The following is a 17,931-nucleotide window of genomic DNA, read 5'->3' on the forward strand; positions in this document are numbered from 1 at the left end:
GGAACCCTGGGACCTATGTTGCTGTGCAGAATCGGGAGTCAATTCGTCCTCCAAATTATTTTGTGATGCAATGGGCATTCTTTGCATTCGGAGCATGCATTCATGCGTTCCAGTGCTCGAGGCCGATGCTGTGTGTCGACGGTACTTTCCTAACTGGGAAGTACAGAGGCTAGATATTAACAGCCGTTGGTGCGGATCCGAAGATAATTCCAGTAGCTTTTGGTTTTGTTGAAAGCGAGAACTACGAAAGCTGGTTGTGGTTCTTGCAACATCTAAAGTGGGGAGTGGTGCAAAAACACACATTGATATGCATCATACATGACCAGAATGCTGGTCTGTTGAAGGCAATCAAAGAGCTCCAGGAGGATGGTGATGGTGCATACTACTGGCCTGACATGCACAGCCATTGGTGCATGCGGCACATGGGAGCCAAGTTTTTCAAACAATTCAATAGCCGACAGCTGATGAACATGTTCAAGCGGTTGTGCAAGGCAAATCAACCTACAAAGTTCGATGAGCTTTGGAAACAACTTGACGAGGGGACAAGGACACATATCCGGTCAAAGCAGACCAACAACAACCCGCAGGATGTACATGTCACCCAGGCCCTGGAACCAATGGATGATCTTATTCCATCAAATGGAAAGAAGCGTAGGTCATCAAAGAATATCAAATGTTTTACCCATTGGATTGAGTGCGAGCCGAATGATAAGTGGGCACTCCTGCATGACACTAATGGGGCTAGGCATGGCATAATGACCACTAATCTTGCAGAGGCGTACAATGCGGTTCTTCACAAATTAAGGCCTTTACCTCTAACTGCTTTTGTTGAAGGCATTATGCACAGGACAACGATGTGGATGAGGACGAGGCGGGCCGCGGCGTTGCAACAAATGTCTAACGCACAAACACCTTTCTGCAAAAAGATGGCAGAGTACCTCCAAGAGAAGGCTAACAAGGCAAGATTTCTCACGGTCATTACCAATGGGAACGTCAGACGAAGGTGGGAAGTCACATGTCGCACTAAGGGGGGTTTTGGATCTTCTACTGGGGTCATCACTCATGAAGTTACTCTAGGGCACGAATCTGATAACAAATGTTCGTGCTCTTGCAATAAGCCGAAGCTTCTTCATAAGCCATGTAGCCATGTCCCCGGCCGCGTGCGCTAAAATTAAGCTTGATTCAACATCATACGTGTTGACGTTCTACCTAAAGGATAGAGTTCTGAATGCATGGAGTGCTGAGATCCTCGGGTGGAGGTACCTTCAACACCTAGTCGATACTAGGGGTGATAAAAGGATCTATGTGCCAGACTTGGATTTGTTGAAGGCTGGTAAGGGTAGAAGACAGACATGACGCTTAAGAAATGATATGGATGCATCCGAAGCGGGAGGGCCTGTGAGGCGATGTGAGGACTGTCTTCAGTACGGGCACCGCACTAGAGATTGCAAGAATAACATGGAGGGTACATCTTCAAGCATGGAACCTAGGCAACAACGTGCCAGGAGGAATAGAAGGGGCTCTCAGGGTGCTCACGATAGGGAGGAAGGAAACCTGCAGTAGTTGTAACATGAGTGAAGGGTCATGTTCACCGGCTCGCACGGGAACACTGTGGATGCCAGGCTAATCCCCCTTGCTCGCCAAAGTGCTGAAGGTAATATAGCACCTTCTGCACAGTTTAGTTGGGGATCAGCCATCCTTGCAGCCACATACCGTGGATTCTGCGACGCTTGTATTAAGACCGGACAAAGGGAGGCGATTTTCATGGGGTGTCCACTTTTGGTCATGTTGTGGTCGTACGAGCTCTTCTCGTTCGGACGTCCATACATGAGTGTGGCCGTGGCCCACAAGGACGATTACACTGACGCAGTTGATGATCGTCCTACCTTCGGTACTCGCTGGTGCTACGGACCGGTACGTATGCTTGCATTAAAGGAATATTTCTATCATTTCAATGATACTGCATTACTAAATCTACAATCTCTGATCGTGCAGCCATAGTGGGCGAGAATCTAGGTGCACAATGTGTATGAGTACTTCACCGAGGCGTTCGAAAGCCTTAGGGAAAACGAAGTTCGATGGATTCCGTACACGAACGAAGAGGCCATTTTGCGTGCACCACATGGAGTAAGCATCTTATGCTACCGCGATGAAGCGTACTGGATGACACGAAAAATACTGGTGTACGACATATTCTTCGAGGGGTATAATGTTCAAAGGGTAATGCGTCAAATGGGATTGTACCAACAAGTCCCAGTTCCTGTTGGGCTTCACCTTCTACCAGATGTGCACACGTATGTTGTTATTTCAATCCTGTCTAATTTCTGTGCTCTCCAAAATTGTCAGATATAACTAACAACTAATTGTTGTATTTTTGTTGCAGGGAAAAGAGGCAAGCTGACAACAGGTATCATCGATCTATGCACTCAAGGATGATCCCATGGATAGAGGCGTGGTCACAGGCCTTGAATGATGTCGTCCAGGAGACCAAGGCATACGACCACAACACTTACGAACAATACATGGCCTAGTACTCATCGCAGACTCGCATCCGGCTGCTTGCACCCGAGGATCCCGACGAGCGAGGTCCACCAACAATTGATCAAATATATGATATGCAGCTAGCACCCCCCGCTCACTTGACGGTACTACTAGCATTTAAATATTTTGTTGCATCTGTGTGTCCTTATACATAGGGTTCCACTTTCTAACATTGTTGCTACGCTTCATGCAGACCGACATTGCAGGGGAGTTAGTAAGGGATGCGAAAACTTTGTGGGAGAAGTTTAGAGATGGAATCGTGAGTACCAACCAGGAAGTTATGGCCGCGGTTGACTCCCTCCGTAGAAAAGGTAAGCGAATCATGTGGCTCGCGTCGTGCCGACATTCCTCGGACGTCTATACTCCGGCAACATCAAGAAGGACGTTCAAGCCAATGCTGGAGCGTCCCTCTTACCTCTTCCCTGCCGTCCACCTCAGCCCGCCCTTCAGCCTCCGCGCGACGATCCAGCGACGGTCGTGCTGCAGTAAGGTCAACTTCGTTTCGTGAGGCACCCACTATTCCGACTATCCCAGAAATCACTGAAATTTCGGAACACTTAGGAGGCTTTGGTTCAACTCAAGGTAAAATACGTTATTGCGGAATGCTAAAATAAGTGCCATTTATATTAAAGACTAATTTATTCGTTCGCAGCACAACCGGAACGAGTACCCCCACATAGCTCTACGCCCATCACCTCTCAATGGCAGGGTGGGTTTACGTCGTTTGCTGGTACAGGATAGCTCATCAATATGCTAATTTTTTCCCAATTGTTTATGTGAAATGACTAAATGATGTTTTCCAATTGATGACAGAGGGAATGTGAATGGTCCGTCTTGTGCCTCATATGCCTCCTGCAAGGCCACATATGATTCCTCAAATGGCTCACGATGTGCCAACCTCACTCTGGCAAGGAGGATTTGCACCATTTGCAGGTCCGTGTACATTCAGTACCATATTGGCATGCATATGTCCACTCGTAATTTTACTTTTTGCTAATTAATTGCATATACAGGGACTAGCCAAGGTATCCCTACCATACCCCAATTGTCTGCAGATTTTATCAGTTAAGGAGGGTTTACGTCGTTAGGCGGTCAGTCTCCACTTACATCTAATTTCATATTTTTATTATTTCAATTTATTAATTTTGCATGTATATGAATCTTATTGACAATTTACTTCCTGATATTAACAGGGCCTACTCAGTCGGTTCCACTGCATGCACCTACATATGGCACCAACCCATGGCAAGGACAATCCATGGATTACGGTGGTACGCTCAGCCATCATTCTCCATACACATATATCGATGGCACTTTCATGCCATACATGACTCCCACTTCAACTTAAGACAATAACTCCGTGACATTTTATATGGATGCAAGGCACGTCGTTTGGTGGTGGAGTACAGGGTTATATGGACTTCTTGCAACAAGGTGATTGGCTATTTGGTCAATATTCCTCGCATCCTAATGAAATTCCATATATGCAAGCACTGTCAACAGGTTTGGATTTTTTTTGTGTTATTGTTGTGTGCTCCAGCTTTGATAATTTCATTGATATCTACATTGCTTCTGTAGGGTCATTTCGCCCTAAACTAATGTCAGGGTTTAGGCCTTACACTGCATCATAAGGCGACATGTCCAGCTTCGGTGGAGGGTCGTCATCGGTACCCAACGAGCTTCGGACTTCACAAATTGATGATGCGCCCCATGTGACACAGCCCACACAACAAGAGGTTGGCGAAGGAAACGACAATGACCCGCGTAGATCTAACCGTGAGCTCCATGAGCCAAACCGTCTGTCACTCTCAGGCCCTCGACATGCCGCACGAGCAAGAAAAAAAACTACAAAAAAGCGAGCTGGAACATCTAGGACTACGACTGACCATGATGATGATGACGAGTAGAAGTGAACATTACGTCTTTCAGTTCACCTGGCAAACCTATCTGAACCTTGCTGTGATTTTGGCTTTCTATTACTAGCAATGAACATTATTTTTTTGTACTGCTTATTCTTCATGTTATGTACGATGTTTCGTAGTTCATAAATATCTCATATTTTTATGCCCTATTTTGTATCCAGTTAACACATATGATTTTTGGTTAACTAATAATTTTTCGTACGAGAGCTAACAAAAAATAATAGTCTCACAAACTAAATTAATAGTGCAGTTTCGATGTTACTCGTGCGGTTAAAATTGCATATTACTTTTACTTTTTACTAATATGACTTAAATTACCCACTTATGACTTAAATTACCCAGTAATTTCTTTTCACAGAGATGCAATGATACGCACCTAAAATGGCATCCTCTCTTTCCAATCACGGGACATGCCACAGAGAATAAAATCATTCACAATTAAACTTTGAAGATTCCGTTGCGCTGCGCCGAAAGTGACTTCGTCGCTTTGTAATTAATAAAGCAAACAGTTATGCAGCATGTGCCGCCGAAAGTGATGCTGTTGCTTTGTAATTATTAACTTCACGAGTGAAACAGTCCGACGCTATTGAATTGATTAGTCTGAAGCTAGCAGTCCGACGCGCCGTCGTCTCTTTCTAATAATTGAGATTGCGCAGCTTCTTGCCATCCCCTATAAATAACAACCAAACGTAGCACACAACTACATCTCTTCTTCATAAACGTTCTGCTGGTTCCAACTTCGTGTTGCATATTCTTAGGCCTGGTCTTGAGGCAGGAACTGAGTAGTTGGTGAACTCGCTCTATGTTGTTCGTTCACTCGCGACGCGGTTCCTGTCCCAAGACCGAGTCTGTGAATATACAAATGTGATTTTTTTAATACATTCTTACACCCACTCTTTTTTTCAAGTTCTAGCATCCGTTTGTGAATATGACCTACTCCTGCAAATTCATAAACTCGGTGTTGCATATTCTTAGGCCCGGTCTTGTGGCAAGAACTGAGTAGTTCGTTAACTCGCTACGCGGTTCTTGTCACAAGACCGAGTCTGTGAATATGCAAAGGTGGTTTTCTCTGTGAATATGACATATTCTAAATTCCTATTCTTTGTCAACTTTATAAAAATTGCTCCCGAATGATCTCTCTACTCCTTTATATATTTTTAATAAATATATTATCAATTTATATTTTTCTATAGGTAATATATTGTTTCTTTCTCTGATATCATTATTTTGCAAATTCCAAGATATTTATTTTTCTTCTCGTAGCTGTGTACACAATCTTTGCCTATTTTCAATATAAACATATTTCTCATATTCATTTATGTATATATATGTTGCACACATAATAAAAAAAATATGAAAAAAAGTTATACTTTCTACTCCCTCCATCCCAAAAAAAACGAATCTAGTACTACGTTGGTTTTTTATGGGACGGAGGGAAAAAAATTATGAAAAAAATTATACTTTTTACTCTCTTCGTCCCGAAAAAAACAAATCTAGTACAAGGTTGGTTTTTTTTGGGACGGAGGGAGTACGTACCAATGGCGACATGAAATATTAGCGATTTGCACAATGGATTAATGTAATTAGCTGATCGCTCTCGCGCGCGGGGAGAGCCATATCGCTCGCGGTCTCGCTCTTTCAAAGAGCGAGACCGAAGGCGTCGCTGTCGCACTGCCGTCTCCCAGGATTAGCAGATGAATTAGGGGACGTGGGCCACGCCGCAACGGTATCGCGGTTGGAAAGAGCGATATCGCTGGCGCTCTCATTGACACGTACCGCGAGACTGACTCGCTCTCGCTATCGCGTAGCGCGAGACCGCTCCTGTCATTCCTCGGGCCCCACATGTGTCAGTCAGCACACGCCGCTACGGTCTCGCGCAGCCCGACTGTGATACCGCACGCGCTATCGCGCCCTTGAAGAGCGAGACCGCTTCGTGCCCCACGTACGTCAGGCGGCGTCGGACGGACCACGGTATCGCTTTACAAAAGCGCGAGATCGCCTCGCTCTCGTGCTTTCGGAGCGCGATACCGATGCATTAGTGCTCCCTCACTCCAAATTAGTGATAGCGCCACCGCTTTCGCGCACGCATTACGCGATGCCGGTATATTTCCACAAATCCGCCCCTAATCAGCTTATTCTTGCAATTCCATTCAAGAAAACGATTACTTTCAAAAAATTTTCTGTGTGGGAAGTTGTCAGCTAGGGACTAATGTCAGCTCATGCCCAGAGTTTTTCCATTTAGGCCCTGTTTATATCCACTGAGAAAATTTTACACCTTGTCATGTTGAATGTTTGGACATATGCATGAAGTATTAAATATAGATGAAAAAATAGCTAATTACATAGATTGCGTGTAAATTGCGAGACGAATCTTTTAAGCCTAATTGCGCCATAATTTGACAATGTGGTGCTACAGTAAACATTTGCTAATGACGGATTAATTAAGCTTAATAAATTCATCTCGCGGTTTACAGGAGGATTCTGTAATTTGTTTTGTTATTAGACTACGTTTGATACTTCAAATGTGTGTCCATATATCCGATATGACATGCCAAAACTTTACACCCCTGGATCTAAACACAGCCTCAGATTGCTATAAATCGGATGTCTGATATTTTGCAAAACATCGAACAATGTTGCATTGTATTGTTTAAAATGTTTCACATGTTGCACTCCTCAATGAAAAATGTTTCAGATGTTTCATCAATCAGGGAAAATGTTTCAGGTGTTTCATCAATCAGGGAAAAATGTTTCATCATTTCAACAAAAGTGTTTCAATCAAATGCAATCGAAACATATCATTTGCAAGATGAAGAATCAATATATGCAACATCGAATCAAAACAAAATGAAACACCTTAATACAAAAAAGTGCAACACAAAGCTAAACCCACCTCTATCTTATTTTTCAACTCCGGTCGCCGCCCCCGGACGATTAGTTGCACAAAGTGGGCGACCTCAGCTAGGACTAGCCGCAACAGCATCAACCCCCCATCGGTGGCCATGTCCAGTGCCATCGCTACCGTGTCGCTGGGATGACGCTAAGTTTTTGTGTGGGCACCAGCTGCAAGGCTGTTGGTATTTCTTAACGACATTACTAGAAATATAATTCCCAGCAATGGCGCATAAATACTCCTGGTATATTATGGTTACAGAGTTCATCCGCAAGCGCATAGATATACCATTATAACATTTCACCCGAGAGTACTCCAAGGGTATCGTATTTATTTAATCCTGTGGGAAGATCATAGTAGAGAGAACCGTACTAACAATTTATATGTTACTTGTAATAATCAGTCTAAGCAGGGGTTAAGATAAATCAAAGGGTAGAGTGACACACAAGCATGGAGCTACTCGTTCTCATACTAAAATATCTAAGCTAAGTGGAAAGAAAATAGAAAGAGAATCTACTCCTATACTTCTAGTATACATATTATACACACACTCTAGTTATATGATTATCTAGCTAATACCCTCTATCCGATGCCCTCCTGGTACTTCAAGAAGCCACCCCTGGTTGCCGAGTTCCTTACAACAGCCCGTCATGACCATACAACCGGGGCTAAATACGGAGGAGTACCCTCCCCAGGAAATTAACTTATGATTATATACACGCGCGGAGTAATACCCATACTAAGCTATCACCATCAGCGGCCCACCTCTCATCCACAGCATATAACCCCAAATAATGATATCCCGTAATCTAGACACCACGCCTAAACTACCAGATACTACTCTAATATCATCATCATGACATAGAGTAATTGCATAAGTAAACATTATACCCGTACCTATGCATCTCCTAGATAAGCTAGCAGTATAATCAGTATAACATGAATATAATGTAAAGTTGGTATTCATATACTTGGAAAGTATTTCAATACTAGAAATGTATAAAGAAGAGTATTCTAAATAAAGTACAAAGGTTACAAAAGAGGAAATGAAAGCTACTAGAGCCATACCCGAACTCTTCCGGACTCTGATTTCTATTCTATTCCTACTCCTCTAGCTTAAGAACACTAAACTAAATTTGAGAGAATATGAGAGAGCTTTGCTTGGAGTGTGTGAGTGAAGTAAGAAGGTGAAGTCCTTATATAGAGGTAGGTATGAAGGTTGTGGGAGGGGAAATGTCCGAAGTGCCCTCCAACCATCATTGGGATGCAATCCTGGACGTCCACGCCAAACCCTGACATCAACGGTTTAGATGGGGGTTCGGCCGAACCCCCTGGTTCGGCCGAACCATGGGCTGGCCCAATCCAGCCCATTTTCGGCTGGTGACCTCCTGGACTTTTTCTCTTTACAGACTTGTGAATTTTGGCCCAATTGATCATGACATTTCTAAGTTGTCGGCCCATTCTACATAAGTCTAATTCTCGACATCGTCCAATTGATTTATCGTTTGATTTGATGTCGATTCTCCTTCACTTTATAATTATTCTATGCAAAAAGGTTAGTAAACCTAATACTAGTGGAATATTATTATTCTAACACAAATATGCATTGCAAGCATAACTAGTTCTCCTCTATTTTGGTAATATTGACGGTCGAAATTGATCGCCAATGACCGTCAACAAAGGCTAGCCACATGTCAAGGATGTAGAGGCCAAATCGGTCGACGAGGCCGTCCGCCGCCAGGTCGATGCTGATGAGTGCCTTGCAGAGGAAGCGGAAGATGCACTACTGGAGCGGGATAAGGTAGCTGGTGGAGGCCGGCTGGGTCAGTCGCCTTGTCTTCCTCGACGGCGGCGCGGAGCTCGGTGGCCCAGTTGTGTGCGGCACGATGAGGAGGTTGGTGCTGAAGGCCTTGGTGCGCGTGTGGTCAGGCTCCTAGGTATCGTGGTAGACACCGATGTGGGTGCCTTGGGTGAAGGCGACGTTGGGAACGCATGGGCTGATGAGGACGTCGCACTTGTCGATGAGCGTCGGGTCAAAGAGCATGTGAAGGCAGCGGTGCCGAAGGCGGTGGGTCAACGCCGAGAAAGAAAAGGAAGGTGCTCGGGATAGAGATAGGAGGGAGAGATGGAGGAGTTTGCGTGAGAGGATAAAGTTGATGTGTGCGGTGGATAAATGCTGACTCGAGACGCGTCGTCCGATATTAACTCAGCGTAAGACGATCGATCATAAGCATTTTCGTTTAAATTAGGGTTGGCAACTGGGCAGGTGGGGGTGGGTTAGATAGGAACAACCCTGCCTTCGATCCTCGATTTCTCCACCTGGCCCCGGCCTCTAAGCGACGAACATGGCAAAATAGCCCCCTACCATGCCCCTGATACCCGACGTCTTACTAGGGCCTCGCATGGTCAGCTGGCCTATTGAGAAGACTCAGAATTGGGTGGCTTGGGTTGCAGTGAGAAGGTTCCCTATGGACAGTGACAACGAAGAAGGCCAATGAGTGTTGGTGCCGCAAGATGGTGTAGGCCACCTAGATGCGTCGGGCCATCGGCAAGGAGCAGCTCGTGGTGCTCCTACATCGATGACGTCGGCCGCTAAGATGTGCTAGTGTGAGGTCGCAAAAGGAGAGTGAGGATAGGTAGAGTAGAGGAGGCAGTGGTATAGGGCAAGGCGAGACGGGATAGGCGGTTGTGGCTAGGCCGGGGTCGGCCGATCCCTGGCTAGCTCCCCTGGCTGTGGCCTTTCTCCTAGGCCTTGGCAAAATACTCCTTGGCCCAGTGGTGTATTGATTGGGCACAATTTTTGGTATTCGATGAGTTTGTGAGCCCAAGACTCAATGGGTGAAATTATCCTTCATTTTCTATATGTATTTCGTCTCAACTTTGGTAGTTTGTCACCTGCATACACATATAGACCAACACTCGTGGAAATTGTTAGAATTAAACCCTACCACTATGTTGGGTGTTTCATATTTTCTGATTTATGCAAGTATTGGCGGAATAAAATTGGCATTTACCAGCCGCCAATTCTCCACTCCGCGTAAATGAACTAGATAAGTCACGCATAACTTATGCAGACTCCACGCCGCTCTACTCACCGGATTGTTTGGCACCAATGAGCTATTGGCACTAGTACATACTGATGTATGTGGACCAATGAGCTCAACTGCCAGAGGTGGTTTTAGGTACTTTATTACCTTTACCGATGACTTTAGTAGATATGGTTATGTCTACTTAATGAGGCATAAGTCTGAATACTTTGAAAAGTTCAAGGAATTTCATAATGAGGTACAAAATCATTTGGACAAGACAATCAAGTATCTACGATCTGATCGTGGTGGAGAATACTTGACCCTTGAATTTGGCAATCATCTAAAGGAGGGTGGAATTGTTCCACAACTCACTCCGCCAGGAATGCCTCAATGGAATGGAGTGTCTGAACGGAGGAATCGTACATTGTTGGACATGGTGCGATCAATGATGAGCCAAACTGATCTCCCGTTAAGCTTCTGGTGTTACACTCTAGAGACAGTTGTGTTCACACTAAATAGGGTTCCATCAAAATCCGTGGATAAGATACCATATGAGATATGGACAGGGAACCGTCCCAGTATGTCTTTCCTAAAGATTTGGGGCTGTGAGGCTTTTGTAAAACGTTTGCAATCGGTCAAACTCACACTTAAATAAGATAAATGCTTCTTTGTGGGGTATCCTAAGGAAACGAAAGTGTTTGTCGCCCGACAGTGTTTTCTTGGAGAAAGAGTTTATCTCAAGAAAGGATAGTGGGAGCATAGTGCGACTTGAAGAAATTCAGGAATCACCGGAAAACGCTTCAACGTCCACACAATCACAATAAATTGAGCAAGACGTTGTTCAACAGGTTGAACTAGTTGTGGAAGCACCGGCTTCACGAAGGTCCGAAAGGATACGGCGTACACCTGTGAGGTATGCGTTGCTAACTACAGGACAACGTGATATATTGCTATTAGACAACAATGAATCTACTACCTATGAGGAAGCAATGGTGGGACCAGACTCTAAGAAATGGCTTGGAGCCATGAAATCCGAAATCGAATCCATGTATGACTATCAAGTTTTGAACTTGGTTGATCCACCTGATGGTGTAAAAGCCATTGAGTGCAAATGGATCTTTAAGAAAAAGACAGATGTAGATGGAAATGTTCACATCTACAAGGCACGATTGGCGGCGAAAGGTTTCAGACAAATTCAAGGTGTTGATTATGATGAAACATTCTCACCAGTCGCCATGCTAAAATCTATTTGGATTGTTTTAGCGATTGCTACATATTTCGATTATGAGATATAGCAAATGGATGTCAAAACAACTTTCCTCAATGAAAATCTGGATGAGGATGTGTACATGACGCAATCCAAGGGATTTGTTGATCCACAATCAGCTAAAAAGATATGCAAGTTGCATAAATCCATTTATGGGTTGAAGCAAGCATCTCGGAGGTGGAATATTCATTTTGATGAAGTAGTCAAGGCGCTGGGCTTTGTCAAAAACGAAGAAGAGCCTTGTGTATACAAGAAGATTAGTAGGAGCGCACTGGTGTTTCTAATCCTACATGTAGATGACAAATTGTTGATTGAGAATGATATTCCTATGCTTGAATCCGTTAAGACATCGTTGAAAAATAGTTTTTCAATGAAGGACTTAGGGGAAGCAGCATATATTCTGGGCATAAGGATCTATGGAGATAGATCAAAGAGGCTAATTGGATTAAGCCATAGCACATAGATTGACAAGGTGTTGAAGAGGTTGAACATGCAAGACTCTAAGAAAGGTTTCTTGCCGATGTCACATGGTATTAATCTTGGCAAGAATCAGTGTCCTCAAACGACTGATGAGCAAAACAAGATGAGTGTGATTCCATATGCTTTGGCAATTGGATCCATAATGTATGCCATGTTATGTACACGTCCAGATGTTTCATATGTATTTAGTGCAACAAGCCGATACTAATCAGATCCAGGTGAGAGTCACTGGATTGTTGTAAGGAATATCCTAAAGTACTTGAGAAGAACTAAGAATATGTTCTTAGTCTACGGAGGATAGGAAGAACTCGTTGTAAATGGTTACACCGATGCAAGCTTCCAAATCGACAAAGATGATTTTAGATCGTAGTTTGGATTTGTGTTCTGCCTAAATGGATGCGTTGTGAGTTGGAAGAGTTCCAAGCAAGATACAGTCGCCGACTCTACAGCAGAAGCCGAATACATTGCTGCTTCTGAAGCAGCAAAGGAGTTTGTTTGGATAAAGAAATTTGTTTCTCAACTGGGTGTGATGGCTAGTGTTCCTAGCCCTGTGGACCACTATTAGGATAATAGTGGTGCTATTGCGCAAGCCAAGGAGCTTAGATCGCATCAAAAATCCAAACACATTTTACGGCAGTATCACCACATTCACGAGATATTGGGTAGAGGAGATGTGAAGATATACAAAATTCATACGGATTTGAACGTTGCAGATCCGCTGACAAAGCCACTCCCTCAGCCTAAGCAGGCACACACTAGGGCAATGGGTATTAGATACGTGCATGGTTGACTCTAGTGCAAGTGGGAGACTGTTGGTTATATGTCCTAGAGGCAATCATAAAGATGAATGTATCACATACTATGTTTACATATTTATCCGACATTGTTTGTTGAAATAGATAACTCATTATTGGTTATTTAATATGTGATTCTTTCATGAGACTCTTTATGTTGTATATTGCTATTTCTAAAGGATCCCTGATCAAATACCATATGTGGAACAAATATGTTTAGCTGATCAATGCATGTATTAATTGATGATCATGTCTCATGGATCATGGTATAGAGATACTAAATTAATAATGTGGACACATGTTGGGGAACATGTTGGATAGACCCAACATGAGACACCGCAAGAGCCGTATGTGTTGTGTCATTAGTGATCTCATTTAGTCTTCGTATTAAATCTTTAGACCTGAGATTATCATGGTTCTCCACATGTATAGTAGCTTACTTAGGGACTGCTAAATGCTACTCTGTAATTGGGTAGTTATAAAAATAGTTTTCGGGTATGCTATAAAACATATAGTGGGATATGAATAATCAAGATGAGATTTGCCCCTCCTATGGAGAGATATATCTGGGCCCCCTCGATCTTATAGATTATAGAAGTGCATGGCCATGCCAAAGGTGATTGAGGTGTCAATCACAAGTTATATAATCTATCACAAGTACGAGTGAATGGTTGAGCTATTAGAGGATGACACATATCTAGCCTTGAGCTTAATCTATATTGTGAGGCCAAGGGGTTTATACAAGTTTACACTAGAGGTTCAACCGATATGATCTTTATGTATGCTCGGTGGGTCAATACGTTCTGCTAGGGGCCGCTGTTGACACGTGGACCGAAAAGGAGCTTTCGGGTTGCAGCCGAGTATATATATGAACCTACAGGGTCGCACGCTTAAAGGGCCGGAATAAAGGGATTGGATAGAGTTCCAATATGCACTCAATCGGATAGGGATCCGAGTAGGACTCATATGGGCCTCAAAGGCCCAATCGTGGATCCGATATATTTGTGAGGGGTGTGACCGCCGGAATCAACACACCATGTGAAACCCTAGCCGTCACTCCCCTTCCCGAGAAAACCCTAGCCACGCGCGGGTGCTAGCACATCTGCGCGTGGTGTTCCTTCCCTGGATTGTGGATACCAGTAAAGGCGCCGCTGCTTTGTGGTGCTGATCGGCTTGGGAGCACGGTGAGGAGAACGCATGCGGAGGAAAAGGTCGAGCCGGTGCGATCGACTACTTCCTCTACATCGACGCACACTACATCGCGAGGATTCCTTAGCCTTCTTAGCGCTTACTTCCGCTGCACAGCACGTCGAGTGGTAACGATATATGATCTAATACTCGCATGGTTCTTGGTTTACGCGCTAGAAAATTTTGATTTATGCTATCGTAGCCTGCGCGCATTCCAACATGGTGCTACACTGGTGTGTGCATTGTTGACAGGATCTTATATAAATGAGTTGATTGATGAAGTGTCTCAAGAAGATAAGAACCGATAGAAGATTATAGAGGGAGAACGTCAAGCGCCACATGATAGCTTTGTAGATACTGGCGTGGGCGTAATTCACCGCACGATTGATCTGACGATAAAAAGTCGACTCGGCTGGGGTGGTTTTTGTGCAGTAATTTGCATGCACCCACCCGTGCGTATCGTGGGAGAGGGAGAGACGGTAATTGGACCAATTAGGATGGAAGGGCTTGGCTTACAAACATACTCTTGTATATTGTGCTCTTCATTGCACATTAGCAATTAGTGAATCTGAAACCTCAATTGTAGATCTAATGGCTAGATTAATTTGAGGTGATGTGGCACACTGTGGGATGAGAGAATTAGAGTTAGTGGGGATGAACTATATAAGTATATAGCATTAACTCACCATAAGTAAAACTGTTATTTAATTCACCATAAGTATATAGCATTAATTCACCATGAGTATCTAAGCAAACAAATTACTTATGCTGATATGACAAATATCATACGCTTATTTTCTATCATATGATAATTTTAAGGTTTGCAATGTATATTTTCCCTTGAAACTCCTCCCTAGTATTCACAACTACGAAAATGATTTCAGGACCCATCTCAAATTGGCCGGGGACCTTACTAGGAATCAGTGTGTTGGGGGAAGTGGAGGAGTGCCCTCGCCTCCTCATTTTTTTTTTACATCTAATAACCTAATCTCTTCTTTCTATAAAGCTAATACGGTAATACCCACTAAACAATTAAAGCTTAACATGTAAGCATAATATTTATTAGCACTCCTGAAACATACATACCACATCAACCCATTAATAACACAAAGCTCAACATGCAAGCATATAATAATTATTATATCTACGATTTATTTCATTCTAAAACTAAACGTACATATGCTAAATCATCATTCTCAAATCACTTTTATAATATTTCAATTCAAATAATTTCATCATTTCTCCATTATCTATTTATCTAACATACTTCCCGTAGAAAGCACGTCACTTCATCTAGTTAGATAATTAACCTAATAACAGTGTATTAAACTCTCTCCAACCCTTAGTTCTCTCCTATGTCTAAATCGCGATTCCCCCACTGTCGGCAATGCTATCGCTGTCGGTTTTATTAGCTGACACTCACTACGCCAGATCCTCACACCTCTGACGGGATACCTGTGACGGGCAAACGAATTGGTCAGTATTGACCATTACCTTTGACGGGTTATACGGGATGCCGTCACCGGTGAGGCATCTGGCCGCGGCCCGTCACAGGTATCCCCTCACCTGTGACGGGCCGAAAGGAAAACCCGTCAGAGGTATACCAGTGACGAGTTTTTCTTCCAACCCGTCACTGGTATCCCCTCACCTGTGACGGGCCGATACATTAGAAGCCGTCAGAGGTGATGGGCCGCCACCTGTGACGGCTTTCATTTCTGGCCCGTCACAGGTGAGCGGATACCAGTGACGGGCCGTTGAATAGAAGCCCGTCAAAGGTATGAGCAATACCTTTGACGGGCTTTTTTTTATCTAACCCGTTTGAGGTGTGTTGGGTCTATAAATACCCCCAAACTGCCAACTGCTTTCCATCCCGACCATTGTACTGTTCACAAATCGGTTGGGAGGGCAAGGGGGGCGATTTTTTACTAAAATTCAAGGTAAAAAACACATTATTCTCCATTCATTCTCAACATATCGATCATCATTTATTTTTCTTCGTATGTTGTTGATTTCAGATGGATCGTAGATGGATGTACTATGCGCATCGTTCGTCTACCGAGTATAGAGAGGGGGTCACTGAATTTGTCACATTTGCGGATAATGACAGAAAAAGTAGGATGAGCATGCACATGTTGTGCCCATGTAGGGACTGTAAGAATGAACAGATGATCGAAGACAAGGATGAAGTGCATGCTCATTTGATAATGAATGGATTCATGAAGAAATATACCTGCTGGACCAAGCATGGAGAGCAAGAGGCGCCTGATGTCGCAGCTGAAGAAGTGTTGGATCAGGGTGTAGAGAACACCGCCGCAGCTCGAGAAGGCATGTTCGTACCTTCTCCTTTAGGTGGAGACCATAGATTTGGACACTCAATGTCTATCTACAATGTTGCATGACATTGAAGACGCAGAGGACAACGACAGAGATTATGAGAAGTTTAGTAAGTTGGTGGAAGATTGCCAGATGCCGTTGTATGATGGATGCAAGTCGAAGCACAGCAAGTTGTCATGCGTGTTGGAACTGATGAAGCTTAAGGCTATTAATGGCTGGTCGGACAAGAGTTTTACAGAACTCCTTGAGCTGTTAAAGGATCTGTTGCCAGAGGGGAACAATTTACCTCAGACGACATATGAAGCGAAGCAAGTATTATGTCCGTTGGGCCTGGAGGTCAGAAGAATTCATGCATGTCCGAACGACTGCATTTTGTATTACAAGGAATACGCTGACTTGGATGTCTGCCCTATCTGTGGGGGATCAAGATACAAACGAGCAAAGAGTGAAGGTGAAGGAAGTAAGTCAAAGAGGGGAGGCCCAGCAAAGGTGGTGTGGTATCTCCCAATTGCGGAGCGCATGAAGAGAATGTTTGCGAACAAGGAACAAGCTAAGCTTGTGCGCTGGCATGCCGAAGAACGGAAAGTCGATACTATGCTGAGGCACCCAGCAGATTCAGTGCAGTGGAGGACAATCGATAGGATTTACCAGGAATTCTCAAATGACCCAAGAAACATGCGTTTCGCAATGTGTACGGACGGCATTAATCCTTTCGGTGATTTGAGCAGTCGTCACAGTACATGGCCAGTTCTGCTTGTTAACTATAACCTTCCTCCCTGGTTGTGTTTCAAAAGAAAGTACATTATGCTTGCCATGCTCATTCAAGGACCGAGACAACCTGGCAACGATATCGATGTGTTCCTTGAACCGATAATCGATGACTTCGAAAGGCTATGGAATGAGGGCACACGAACATGGGACGCATATGCACAAGAGTATTTCAACCTCCATGCGATGCTGTTTTGTACCATCAACGATTATCCGGCCCTTGGCAACCTTTCTGGCCAAACTGTGAAAGGGAAATGGGCGTGTTCGGAGTGTATGGAGGAAACAAGAAGCAAATGGTTGAAGCATTCACACAAGACGGTCTACATGGGTCACAGGAGATTTCTCCCAAGGTATCACCCGTATAGGAATATGAGAAAGAATTTCAATGGACACAGAGATACAGCCGGACCCCCGACAGAGCTAACAGGGACAGAGGTGCACAACTTAGTGATGGGAATAACCAACGAGTTTGGAAAAAAGAGGAAAGTTGGAAAGCGAAAAGAGAGGAGCACATCGAAGGAAAAAACAGAGGAGCATGTGGAAAAACAAAAGACAAAAGAGAGGAGCATGTGGAAAAAGAAGTCAATATTCTGGAGACTACCATACTGGAAGGATCTTGAAGTTCGCCACTGCATAGATTTGATGCATGTCGAGAAGAATGTATGCGAGAGTTTAATGGGATTACTGCTTAACCCAGGTACTACAAAGGATGGTC

Source organism: Oryza sativa, chromosome 4 (assembly GCF_034140825.1).
Source record: "Oryza sativa Japonica Group chromosome 4, ASM3414082v1".
NCBI classification, from domain to species: Eukaryota; Viridiplantae; Streptophyta; class Magnoliopsida; order Poales; family Poaceae; genus Oryza; species Oryza sativa.